Here is a 12,393-nt window from a genome sequence, read left to right as displayed (position 1 = left end):
CAAAAAGCAAGATGGTAAGAGTGAACCCCAGACACAGTGGCAAGGCTCAAGTGGTTTTTTCCTAAGCAATCAGGATTTTCTTAAAAAATTATAGTTTTACTCAACAGAATGAAATAGAGGATGAAAAGATGAGAATTCAGAAATGTGGGAAACCCAGGAAATACAAATAACCAGAGATAAAGAAGACCAAATAAAGCTTAAGTCTTCAATAAAGTGAAATCAGAAAACCTGCATGAAAACCTGTAAGTTTGCTGAGCTGTAGCTAAGGAGAATGAGTACTGCAGTATGGTGAAAGATTTGTCTCAATCTTCACCATGTGAGTTAATAGCAGATATTTCTTCTGAAACCTATTCTTTATATGGAACAAAAGTAAAGGATGTTAGAAGATCAGGGTGCTGACACTTGGAGATACTGAAATAATATTCAGATATTTTTAATCCATATTGTGTTTCATGTGATGAATCATAACTTCTGTATTAAAAAAGAACACCTTGAATAAGTTAACAGAAATCTAGTAAAGAACAGGATGGCATTTAAGTTGGATTTTCCTTTCAGAAAATTCTTCATCCCTCATTAGAGGTATGACAGGATAATAGGTTTTCATGGAAGAAGAGAAGTGCTGCACCATCCCGACTGAAAAACAAGAAAACCTCACTAAAGTGAGATTAAATGGTTAAATCTTAGTAAGGGCAAAGGTTAATACTAAAGTGCCTCTGGCTCCCTCTCTGCATACATGTGTTTACATGTATATTTTTCTTGAAAAGTGGGTGAACACTGAGATGAAAAACATGCAGTAGGACAAATGATCAAAGTTAGCTTGGATGAGAGATTACTGAGGGACTTGGAGGAGCAAAAGCAAGCTAAAGCATGGTAAAGTGAGAGCTGAAAAATATCCCTGAGTAATGCAAGGAAAAGAACACGGAAAGAATAATTGGAAAAAAATAGCTTCAGCTACTCTGGAGAAAGGAAGAACAAAGTGTTATTGTTATTTTAAGTGGAGGTCCAAGTAAAAACAAATATGTTAGAAATCTTAAAAGAAAAAAAAACCAAAACAAACCAAAACCCTAGGATAAACCAATTCAACAAATGAAAACCAACTCCCAGTCACAGTTATGAGTGATGTTTTACTGCTAGAGAAGTAAGTGGAAGAAAATATCCTGCTGACAACTTTAGTTTTAGGAATTCACTTGTTTTCATTTATAGTTATCATTTAATCACAAGGATATTAAAGTTGAAGACCGAGTTCATCTCACACCTGCATTAGAACTGTGGTTGTTACAAATTTCACCCAGTGGACCATTAGTCTGGTCCAGCATTATTATTGTTCTGGGAAAGCAAACACTTGCTAAAACTCAATAGAAAACCAAAAAAGGTATCCTATGCAAACATGTCATAATTAGAAACACATAGGGAAGGTTTATGATAAAGATATTGAAATATGTGGAAAAATGTATTAATCTGTCACTCATTTTTCATGACGGGATGACATTTTCATTCACTATTTATCTATTTTTGGACTTAAGTGAATGGGTTTAATTGTTGTTTTATAAAACTGCTGTGTTTATAAATAATTGTGTAATTTAATATTTGTAAAGTATGAGTTTTACAGAAGCACAGCGCCCTAGTAGCTGTCACTAATATTACCTTATAAAGCAGATAATACAAAGTGCTTTAATTTATTTTTAATGTAATAACCACAAAGCTGTAGGTGCAGAGCTGAGTGCAAAGTCAGTGAGTCATTTCAGTTCCCCAGTGATTTGTATCATCTCTCTGTTCAATACTGATCCCTTGCCAGGCTGTTGGCTTTACTTCATAATATGTCGCACAGCAGACAGCACATAACAGAGCTCTCAGTGAATCAGCTTCTACCAGGGGAAAATGTGGGCACAGTTTTGGCCTTGATCTTGCCAATATCACAGCCTTGGCAAGTAAATGGAGGCACTACCTGGCTTTCCTCTAAGGCAGCCTTCTGAACAAAAAAAAAGGAGCATAGCTACCAGGGAGTTTGAGAGAGCAAAAATGTCTATTGCATTTCAGCTTAAGCAAGAGAAAGCTCACATCTTCCTCTTTGTTTTGGTGTTGCAAGAATAAGAGTTACAAGTTAAAAAAGGAAAAATCTTGCCACTCTCAGAATTTGGGAAAGCTGGCAGTGCCCTCTAGAGAACCAGTTCCCTTTGGTTCCTTTCATCCCTGCAGGACCGCAGCATCTGGTGCCAGTCACCAGGAAAATAATGCTGCTCTTCTTCTTCACCAGGTGAGAGCAGTGCTCTGTGGGAGGGGGCGAAGATCAGCAGAAGAGGAGCTTGTTTATCTTAACATGCACTTCTGGCTGCAAGTTCACCAGCATAGTGGCATCCACTAGTTTGCATTCCTGTAAAGTTTGTAAGAACTCCCAGTGTGCATTTTTTAAACTGATTTCAATTAGCTGGAAGCTCACTGTGTGGGAAACCCAACTCCTCATGAAGCTGAACAACATCACTTGAAGAAGTTGTGTTTTGCAAGAGGTATTTTTCTTCTAAAATTTTCAGTTTCTGCTTAATATAATATCGAGCACAGTACAACGGTTTTTATTCTTTTTAGGGCTTAGAGGATAGTCTGTGGGGTATAATGTACTCTTAGCTACCAAAACAAACCACCTCACTGGTTCTGAGGAAAAGCTTGTAATAGCACCATTTGTTCAAATACTGAAATAAAAGCAGTTAATCTAAGAAGTTCTGACATACAAAAAGCAGTAGCAATAAAAGCTAATTGTCTGTTAGCTCCAGGTATATTTTTATTGAGTGTTTCAATCCTAGCCTAGAAGCATATATTAGGAAAAGGCTCTGCAATTTTCACAGATCAAGCAGTAACTGGAGCAGGCTGCAGTCTCATTTCTCCCTTTACTTTCCTTCCCAGCCCATCCCTCCCTCAGCTGTCTGCTTCCATTTCAAGGAGCTTTTAATGCCTTCATGTAGCTACTTCTAAAGCTCTTCTCAGTGGCCGACAACCCACAGTAATAAGGTGATTCCCTGATATCCCCACTTATATCTAGCGAAGCACAGAAGTAAGGAGGAGGTCACTGCAGCTCATATTAAGAAGGAAGGGGCAGCTCATTTTCACACAAGTTTGTTTCTTTTTAGTGACAGGAAGAATATTTTTCTCAAGGTCAGCAGCATAATCAAGGTCTTCATTAATTACCTAATGTGCTTTGTGTGTGACACACTTTAGACATTTCCTTGGTAGGCAGAGGACCTGCAAATTTTCTGATATGCTTTTGTGTCTGATTTTGTTTAATGCAGCTTTTCTGTCCAGGCATCAAGAAATTAGATTTTTTTTTTTAAGACAAGATGCCCCAAGTCATCTTCTATCTTCTGTGTCTCCAGCCAGTCTGGGTTTCTGTCAGTGGAGCCTCCTCAGGTGTTCCAGTAATTTGTTTATTCACCCAATAACAACAAAAACCACAGACTTCAGTGACTTTAAGCTCCAACCCCTGTCTTGAAATATCAGGGATTTGGTTTTTCAAGTATATTTATACTAATAATTAATAATAGATCAATTATTTACTATTGCCCTCCAGATAATGACCAGTAAGACTGTTCACAAATGAAAATTAAAAAAAGTTATTTTCTATTTCAGGTAAATTTCATGAATCAACTAACCTGTAGTAGACCAAAGATGGGAAATGAGTTTTCCCTTTAAAAAACTCTTTGTCATAACCCACATTGATCAGCACTGTTGTGAACATACTGTATTTAGTTATTTTTATCTAGCATGTGGCAGCAACTTGTGCATCACTACTGAAACCCTCAATTGAGCTATTAAAAAGGAAGACACACTTAGTAATCCCTGCAGTTCTCATCACAGCAGGGCTAAGTCTAACAGTGACGTTGGTAGCATCAGCACTGAATTTCAGTGCTTTTTATTACATTGGCCTTGTTTCATTAGAATTCAGCATTCTTCAGGCTTCTTACAAAATGTATACTTTGTACTTTGCAAATTCTGTTGGCTGCTGTGGGTGGACTGGTGTGGACAGAAGACCAAGTGACAGTGTTCACGGAACAGAGGGAAAAATCAATTTAACTTTAAAATGTAAGCACTTACTGAGGCTAGAGATTAAATAATGGAGGCAGGCTCTTCTGCCTAGCATGACAAGGGGGATCTGAAAGCAGAATAAGATACAGAGGAAATACAGTAAGCAACTGGAGTGAAATGGCATGTTTGTTAGGCAGGAAATCAATAATCTTTGATGGGCAAATCTTACAGAAACCTTTATTCTGGGCCTGCTATGTTTGGAAATTGCAACAAAAGAAACAAAAGCTTATTACTTGGAAAAATCCAACCTCAGGTTATGCATGTTTACCAAGCTGAAGGAGTGCCCGGAATCATTCTTTTGAAGAAGAAAAGCAAATGAGGAGGATTTTGCTGGTGAAGGCTGAATACATACTCCTCTGGGAACAGAAAACACATGGATTTGATCACACCTCTTTTTCCTGCTTCCAGATATCTGTGCTTGCCTGAAGAACGCTACTCTCCCTGGGGTAGTTCAAAAAAACAACGTGGTCATTAACTTTTCCAAAGATAGCAATGGGGAAGCAGAAGCTCAGGCAATGCAGTGGCCCTGGGGAGTCTCTGGTGCATCTCAGGATGAACCAGGAAGGTCATTTCAGGAGATGCAGCCTGGTGGGAACAGTGGGAAGTGGACCCTAGGGAGCAGCTGGATTGTAGGAATATGTTTTCTAACCTGCTTGCTCAGATTACAGCACTGCCAATCCCAGATGTTCACAAATCACAAGAAAAGCCTGAGAAAGGCCTGAGGTTGGTTAAAAACTAAAAACTCAGATTTTAAAAATAAAATAAGCTTAGGGTGTGGTTTATTACATTCAGATTTCTTAGCCTTTAGGGTGCACTTGAGTCATGTTTTTAAGTTTCTCTTTGCTACTATGAGGTCTAGGAAACTTACTTAAAACCATAAGCCAAGATTCTCACCTAATCATTTGGCTATGGAAGCTGAAAAATACAAACTTATGAGAGGTGCAGCACTGACTGATGGGGCCATGCATATGGCAAATACTTGGGAAAGAGAATTCTCTTAGAGAGGGAGGGGAGGCATCCTGGGAAGGGAGTGCAGCAAAAAGGTCTGGGAATTCAGTGGGGATAAATGTTGAGAGAAAGGCAGGGGGACATGGGCTCACGAGGAAAGTGAAGCTGAACATACCAAATCAAATTTGCAAAGGAGATGGGAAAGTGTTTCTTACAATGAACCCCATCAGTTAACCCCTGTGATTTCTGTTTACCAGGTGAATATGCTTTCCCAGAGAGCCTATTTGGTTGATTTATAGAGACAATATGCCAGCATAAGAATGTCACCAGCTCAAGAGAGGTGGTCCTGCCCCTCTGCCCAGCCCTGGTGAGGCACATCTGGAGTGCTGAGTCCAGCCCTGGTTCCTCAGGACAAGAGAGACATGGAGCCCCTGGAGTGGCTGCAGTGGAGGGTACCAAAGATGCCTGAGGCTCTGGAGCATCTCTCTAATGAGGAAAGGCTGGGGGAGCTGGGCCTGTTCAGCCTGGAGAAGAGGCACTGAGAGGGGACCTCATCCATGCCTGTGTGCAGGAGCATGGAGCCAGGCTCTGCTCGCTGCTGCCCAGCAATAGGACAGGAGGCAATGGGCAGAAAGTGATGCACAGGAACTTCCACCTGAACATGAGGAAGAACTTCTTTACTGTGTGGGTGACTGAGCACAGGGACAGAATACCCAGAGAGATTGTGGAATCTCCCACACTGGAGATATTCACGAACCATCTGGACACAATCCCATGCCTGCTTGAGGAAGGAGGTTGGTCCAGATGACCCACTGTGGTCCCTTCCATCGTTGCCCATTCCATGTTTCTGTGGCTCTGTAATTGTTACTCAGAGAAGTGGGTGCTTGATCTGAGGTGAGATGATGAGTGAAAAGTCCAGATTAAAACTAGCTGTTAAGAAGGTGACCTGTGGCAGCCTAACTTAGCTTTTCAGCATAATAGTACAGTAAAAACCAATCTCTATAGAGCCTCCAGAAAGACAAAGAGCAACTGGACTGAAAAGATGATACAGTTTTAAGGTCATGAACATTTACGTTTCTCAATCTTTTAAAACACCAAGTCAAGACAGGAGTGCATGAGGATGTTGAGAGCTGTGAATTAGTCTTAGCTGTGGGGTGCTTGCAAATGCAGTGCAGAAGTGTAGACAAGGCTGCCTCGCAGTTCAAGCACAAGGTGAAGATTTCGGGAATTGCAGTCCTGCTGTCACTCTGTCACCACTGGCACAGTGAGTATACTCAGTGTGACCAGTGTTATAGGTGAATGTAGGGAGCTATGTACACAGACTTGAATCACTCTTCCATGTCCTTGACTCTGGAGCAAAGAAATGGCACAAAAGAAATGCCATGAGGGGTTTTCCTCACAATTCAGCCATCCCTGCCTCCTACCAGAAACCCCTCGGCTGAAAGCAGGAATTGCATTTGCATTTCTGCATGCTCTGTGGGCTGTTTGCTCTACCCAGTGTTAGGCATAAAACGTAGCAGATTGGTCTATGACAGGTGGAAGAAATAAGTTCTTGCAAGTGGTGAATGTGAGGGCAGCCTTCTGTCTCTTCTTGCAGTGTGGTGGGCTCTAGCTGGACACTCCAGACAGCCAAGTCTGGGTGTACAAACACCCTTTTTCTCTGTCCAGAAGCAGCCTTGGGTGGCTCATGGTATACAAGCGTGGAAGTTCTGTTCTGTCTTACACATTGTTGAAAAAGATTACTCTCAAAAAAAAAAAAAAAAAGTCAAAAGGAAACAGAGCTTTTCCCCTCACCCTCCAATACCTACTGCATTGGGTGATGCTTTTGTTAAGCTTACAGCTATACTGAGCAAATTCCTTGCCGCACTGAGAGCTAGTTAGTACTTTGGGTTGGCTAGCTCATACTTACCCGTGTCTTCAAAGACTCTGCAGTGATGCTGCATCCTGAAAAAATTGTGCAGATTAGGCACTTTTGAAAATCCCATTTGAAGGATCAGTTCAATATATTTTGTTAAAAAACTTGAAGTAAAATAGAACCGTGAAATCAAAGCCAATCTAGCATTAATATTCCACGAATGTAAAAGTGGAGCATTACAGACATCAAATCAAAATCAAGTCAACAAATTGACTGCAGCACCAGATCAGAATGAAACCAAATTGCCAGCTTGATGAAAACGCACAATGTTTATGAACTCCAACGATCTATCAAAGCAGTGTCTATTTAGCCAGGAATTTCAAAAAGCACATTTTCCCAGAGCCAGAGAGAAATGTAGCATGGAGCTAGGTTATTTTATGGTGAAACCACCATTTCAGAGCCAATTATCTAGCTTCCTTCTTCAGATCCTACTCCTCAGTAATGAGTAAATCCTACCCCTGCCTCCCAAGTGCCATCATATGTAGCACAGTCTCAGAAAAGGACAGTCCTGACAGGCAGAAATTTGTCAAAAGTTATTTACCAGAAATTGCAGATGACAATTTCAGGTCTTTCAGGATCAAACAGAAGCCCCAGAAAATACATTAAAGAGCAATTTTATGCAACGTTATATATAACTTTTAAGCTTCAGGAACTTTCCTTCCTACCTTTTCTCTTTCTCAGAGAAATTTGTGCACATCTGGAAATATAAAGCTACATTTTAGCACTAGGAAACTGAAGAATATAAAAAGAACTGAGTGTCTTCTACCTAACGAAATAAAGAAAAAGTACATGACTAAGACAAATGAGAGTAACTGCCTCTTGAACTCTCTTACTCCTTCACACTTGCAGAACAGTGGTGAGAACTACAGTTGAAGAGGGAAATTGAAGAGGTCACAACCCTATTTGAAATCAGGGAAAAGACTTCTGCTTTAGGAAAAGACTTCTGAAATGCTGATGCTGCTGGCTGGTGCCATAATTCCAAATAGCCAGAGTTTTTAGAAGAACCAAAATTTCAGTCCTTTTCCAGCAATACAAGCTTCTGTCCTGAAGTCAAATCACATTTGAATTTTCAGATGTCCCTCAATCACATTTTTAGTACTTCCAAGGACGAGCTTTGCAATTTGCTATAACAGGGCTCAAATGCATTCTTACACATCAAGTATAATTTGAAAAAAAAAACTTTTTAAATCACAAGAATATTGTGCTTTGAAAGCCACATAAATGGATACCTTAATAGACTCAAATGCATCCTATGGATACATATCACTAAATAGCAGGAGCACAGCTGACTGCTTTTGAGGGAACTGCCATTATCTTTGGTGAGGCAGAGGTTTCAAGACTGCACCATGTCATTATTCTATGGAGTGCTCTCAACATTTAAAAGAGTGTTTTTAAAGTAGCTGTTTGGGATAAACAAACTCCAGAACAACTTGGCAACAAGTGGTGTTGATATTGCCTGTCAGGAAAATTAAGAAATGAAAATGTAATGGGTGTCTCATCACCTCAGCTACATTTTAGAAGTTCTTGATTTATGTCTTAGAAATGAACCAGACAGCTTCTCAGCAGGCATCTTTGTCTTCATATGCTTTATACAAGAATATTTATCAATATGAAATTTACCATAAAGTCTTACATTTTATATGCAGTCTGCATATAAGCTGCATATTTTTTAAAAACTGTACTTTAATCTCATATTTTCACAGTACCATTTCTGAATTTGTTATCATTCTTGATCCTCTTGATTTTTATTGCCAGAGTCACTGCTAGATGTTAAAAAGGCAAAGGACCAATGCATGACCAAAAGGGAAGTTTTAGGTTCCTCTTGAAACCTACTGATTTGACATCACGTGTGCCATATTTTCAAATATAAAGTTATGATTTTTTTTTCATTTTTATTTGGTATGGTAAACAACAGTCTGTCAACACTGTGGAAGAAATTGTGCAGCTCAAATTCTCCCCCTTTTAGCCAGCGTGAGTGCACACACACTTGCTTCTCCCTCTGAACAAGTTGTTACACCATTGAACCATGGCTCTTGTCTGTGCAGCTGGGGTGACAATAACAATTTATCTCATAAGAACAACTGATTGAATATTTGAGATTTAAGGCATTGTGTATTTCCCATTTTATTAAGAGTAAAATTAATGTTTAGATTTTTAACTTTCTTTTTCCCAGTGGATATATATATGTGTATTTTTTTTTTCAGAACTGAAAAAAACAGAACAACAGAGAGCAGGGTGACTGAAGAAGTGTAAGGAGAATTTATGCCCAAACAAGAGTAGCTGAAGGAGAATAAACTTTGGGTCAGTAATTTTCATTTTTATAAAGTTCCTTCAGAGTTAGGAAAGTGTGAGGTCTTCTTTATTTCTTTAAGTGAAAACTCAAGATTAAATTGAGCCAGGAAAAGAGAAGCCTGCCTTGACAGATATTTTGATTATGATAAATTTTATCAAAATTTAACTTCCACACTGAAGCTCTTAAGCTGAGTTTACTATTGAATTTAAGTTAAAATGCACTTGAATGTTACAACCATTCCAGTTAGACCATTTCCAGCTTAGAGATCCCACAATCTAGAATTATTTTGAGAGAAAAAGGGCAAGATTCTGAGATAACATCTGAGATAATTCGAAGTTTAGGATTGCCTCCAACTCCAGAACACCATTTTTATGTTTTAATAAAATTTGTTCTCTTGATTTGTAGAGCTTAGCTGAAAAAAAACCCCAAAACACAAAACAGTGCCCATATTGAGTATTAAGGTTACAAACATGATGCTGTTATTTCTCCTGCACAAAATTTTGCAAAGGGAATTGCATAAAATGCTGTATATAAAGTGTATAAAATGCTTGTTCAAAAATAGTTTTCTGTAAGGGAACATATTAAGCATAAATACAGAGCAGCAAGTTAAATTGGAGCTTTCAGATTAGTTTTTTTGCAATGAACTTCCACTGTGGCAGAGAGGCAGCTGAGATGAATGATAAAGTGACTGGGTGAAAGACTGACTCTTCTCAGTCTGTGATGCCAGAGATCACAAACCAAAAAACTGGAATCATATTGTAAGCCATCAGAGCCTTTTTCTAAAACTGCAATTATGTTACATATTTTAATAAATGCCTGATCCCTGTAATATGCACCTCTAATGAATGCAAAGGCTAATTCCAGCGCTTTCTGCCTAACAGAAAATATTTATTGTCTTTTTAATAACAGAATTCATCAGATATTTAAATCAGTTGATGCTGGTAGCTTTTTCCACAGTGGCTGCAGTGAGGTCTGGGACTGATTTTTGTTGCTTTCAATACTTTTATTTTTATTCAGCAGGAGGCATAGAGATGAGCTTTCTTTTTGATGAGAGAGCTGTGAGTTCCTCTCAGAATTAAATCTCAGGTCGGGTTGTCTCCTGCCTCCTTGCACCTCCATTTGTGTAGGTGTTGCTCACCTCATCCTTCTGATCAGAGAAACAACACTTGCAGTAGCTACTCCTGTTTTAAAATATTTTCTTAAGAGAGTTCCATACTGCAGCTTCGCAAGCATTTCTTTAGTTTGGAAGAGGGATGTCAATCAGCAGCATTACCACTTTATCAACTGCTCCTATTTCCAAAATCACTTCTATTGTTACAGTCTGACAAACTACCCAAAGAGCTCAAAAAATTGCTGGCTGCAGGGGCTAATTCAGCTCCTTTTTGTGGTGTTTCATGCTTTCGCCCTGCCATGATTACTGTCCTATTTTTTTTTCCCACGGCTGCTAAATCACCAACTAATTATGTTTTATCAAAGCTGCACATAACAGTGGAGTTTGTCCTGTGGTTGATGCACATAAAAACAAGCCGGTGAGTGAGTCAGCCAGTCAGGGTACAGACGTGCCGCTCCACCTGGTGCCTGTGTTAGCACTTATTCACGCCTTCCCTTTGTTCTTCCGGGCTCCTTTTGCTTTTTACTGCACAGCTAGAATAGGTACTGACTGCTGCATTATGTGTGCTTTAATGTTTTTTTATTATTACTCTGGGAGAACAAAAACACTCATAAAGGTGTATTTTCTTTCTGGCAAAATTTCTCAGTAATGCAGTAGCTTCTTTGTTGGGGAGCTTGAACCTTGGAGAATGTGATAAAGATTACTAGATGCCCACTTAGTTTCCTAGCTGCTCAGGCAGTTATTTGGAAGAAATGAAAAATCCCTAAGCCTCCTTCCATGCTGGTATGAGTTCAACAGTCTGCAAATATCAACGTAGAAATTTACATGCTTATCCCTTGAGAAGTCTGTGCACATATGGTATTCTTTTTCAAATTATTTAATTAAAGCTCAAAACACATGAAATCTGGAATGCTCACTTCCAAGAACACCTACCACATTAAATCAAACTCCCCAGGTTGAAATATGGAGGGATTAAAAAAAATGTAATTTACTTTTCCTTTTTGTATTCTTCCCCCTCTCCCCAATTCCCTTGCCTCTGGCAACAGTGGGAGACCTAAATTCTCTTTGGCAATTTATTCAATTGCACAAGTGAAGCTGTTCAGAGATGAACCTCTGCAATACTGAAATATGGAGGTTTTTACCTTACATGTGAAATATTTTTTTTAATATAGATGTAAAAGTAAAGGTTCTGTTGTCTGCAGAGTCTTGTTCATGTTGGTAGGTAGAAATTCTAAATTTTCAGGTCTCAATGTGACCTGACAGCATTCCTTCTATGTTTGTTTAGTACTTGGCAGTTGAGGAAATACACAGCAAAGGAAGACAGAGATTACCCACTCTGGGGTAGGAGGTTGGAAATTGCCTACTATATTCAGCTGCCACTACTTGAAAAGAGACACTGAGCTTGCCAAAGCACACTGCCTATAATTATTAAACCTGTCCATTTTATTTCTGCTTTGAACAAATGAGGAAAAAAAAGAAGAAAAAATCAAAGAAAAACTCCAAACCTTGGCAATGAGATCGCAACTATTTTTCAGAAAAATGTGATTTCCTTTGCCAAGATGCTTACCTTGGTACCTGAGTGCATGGGGAACAAACCCTGGATTTTCACCGAGCTGTTCTCAAAGGAGCATGTGGAGCTGCTGCTGGCTTTGCACAGCACCCACAGCCTTCTGTGGGAAGGTTGTTCTACCAGAGCCCCTTTCTCTGCACCATGGACATGGGCTGGCTGTCCAGGTTACTGTCCAGTCTACAGCCCTGGTGGTGTGCTCTACCTGGTGGACTACTTCTGTAATAAACAAACCAGCTCACAAAGAAATGGCCTCAATGTCTTCCATTTCACGTGTGGATTCAATAACTTCTGCCTTGTGCTGTCTTTCAAGCATGGTCAGAAAGGATCAATGTTTTTCAGCTTCAGCCTTTATAACTCGTGCGTTTTTAAAGAGCACAAATGGAGCTGTGTAACCACATGTGCTCTCTTGCCAAAACTGCTCCTGATGTTCATATGGACACTCCCAACCTGGCTTGAAACAGGTGATAATGTAACTGTGGTAGCCC

At 39.5% G+C, this 12,393-nt stretch overlaps 1 long non-coding RNA gene across 1 annotated transcript in view; it reads left to right on the top strand.

Moving 5' to 3' along the window:
* The first annotated feature begins 5,711 nt into the window (after positions 1–5,711).
* Positions 5,712–12,393, top strand: part of LOC135298217 (uncharacterized) — a 152,644-nt gene continuing 145,962 nt past the window's right edge. The window contains exons 1-2 of the long non-coding RNA XR_010360229.1: positions 5,712–5,813; positions 9,139–9,235. This is a non-coding gene — a long non-coding RNA (uncharacterized LOC135298217). The remainder of the gene's footprint in view (positions 5,814–9,138; positions 9,236–12,393) is intronic.

Source organism: Passer domesticus, chromosome 3, assembly GCF_036417665.1.
Source record: "Passer domesticus isolate bPasDom1 chromosome 3, bPasDom1.hap1, whole genome shotgun sequence".
NCBI lineage: Eukaryota > Metazoa > Chordata > Aves > Passeriformes > Passeridae > Passer > Passer domesticus.
Note: the sequence above shows the minus strand (reverse complement) of the source record. Positions and strands in the feature narration are given on the sequence as shown.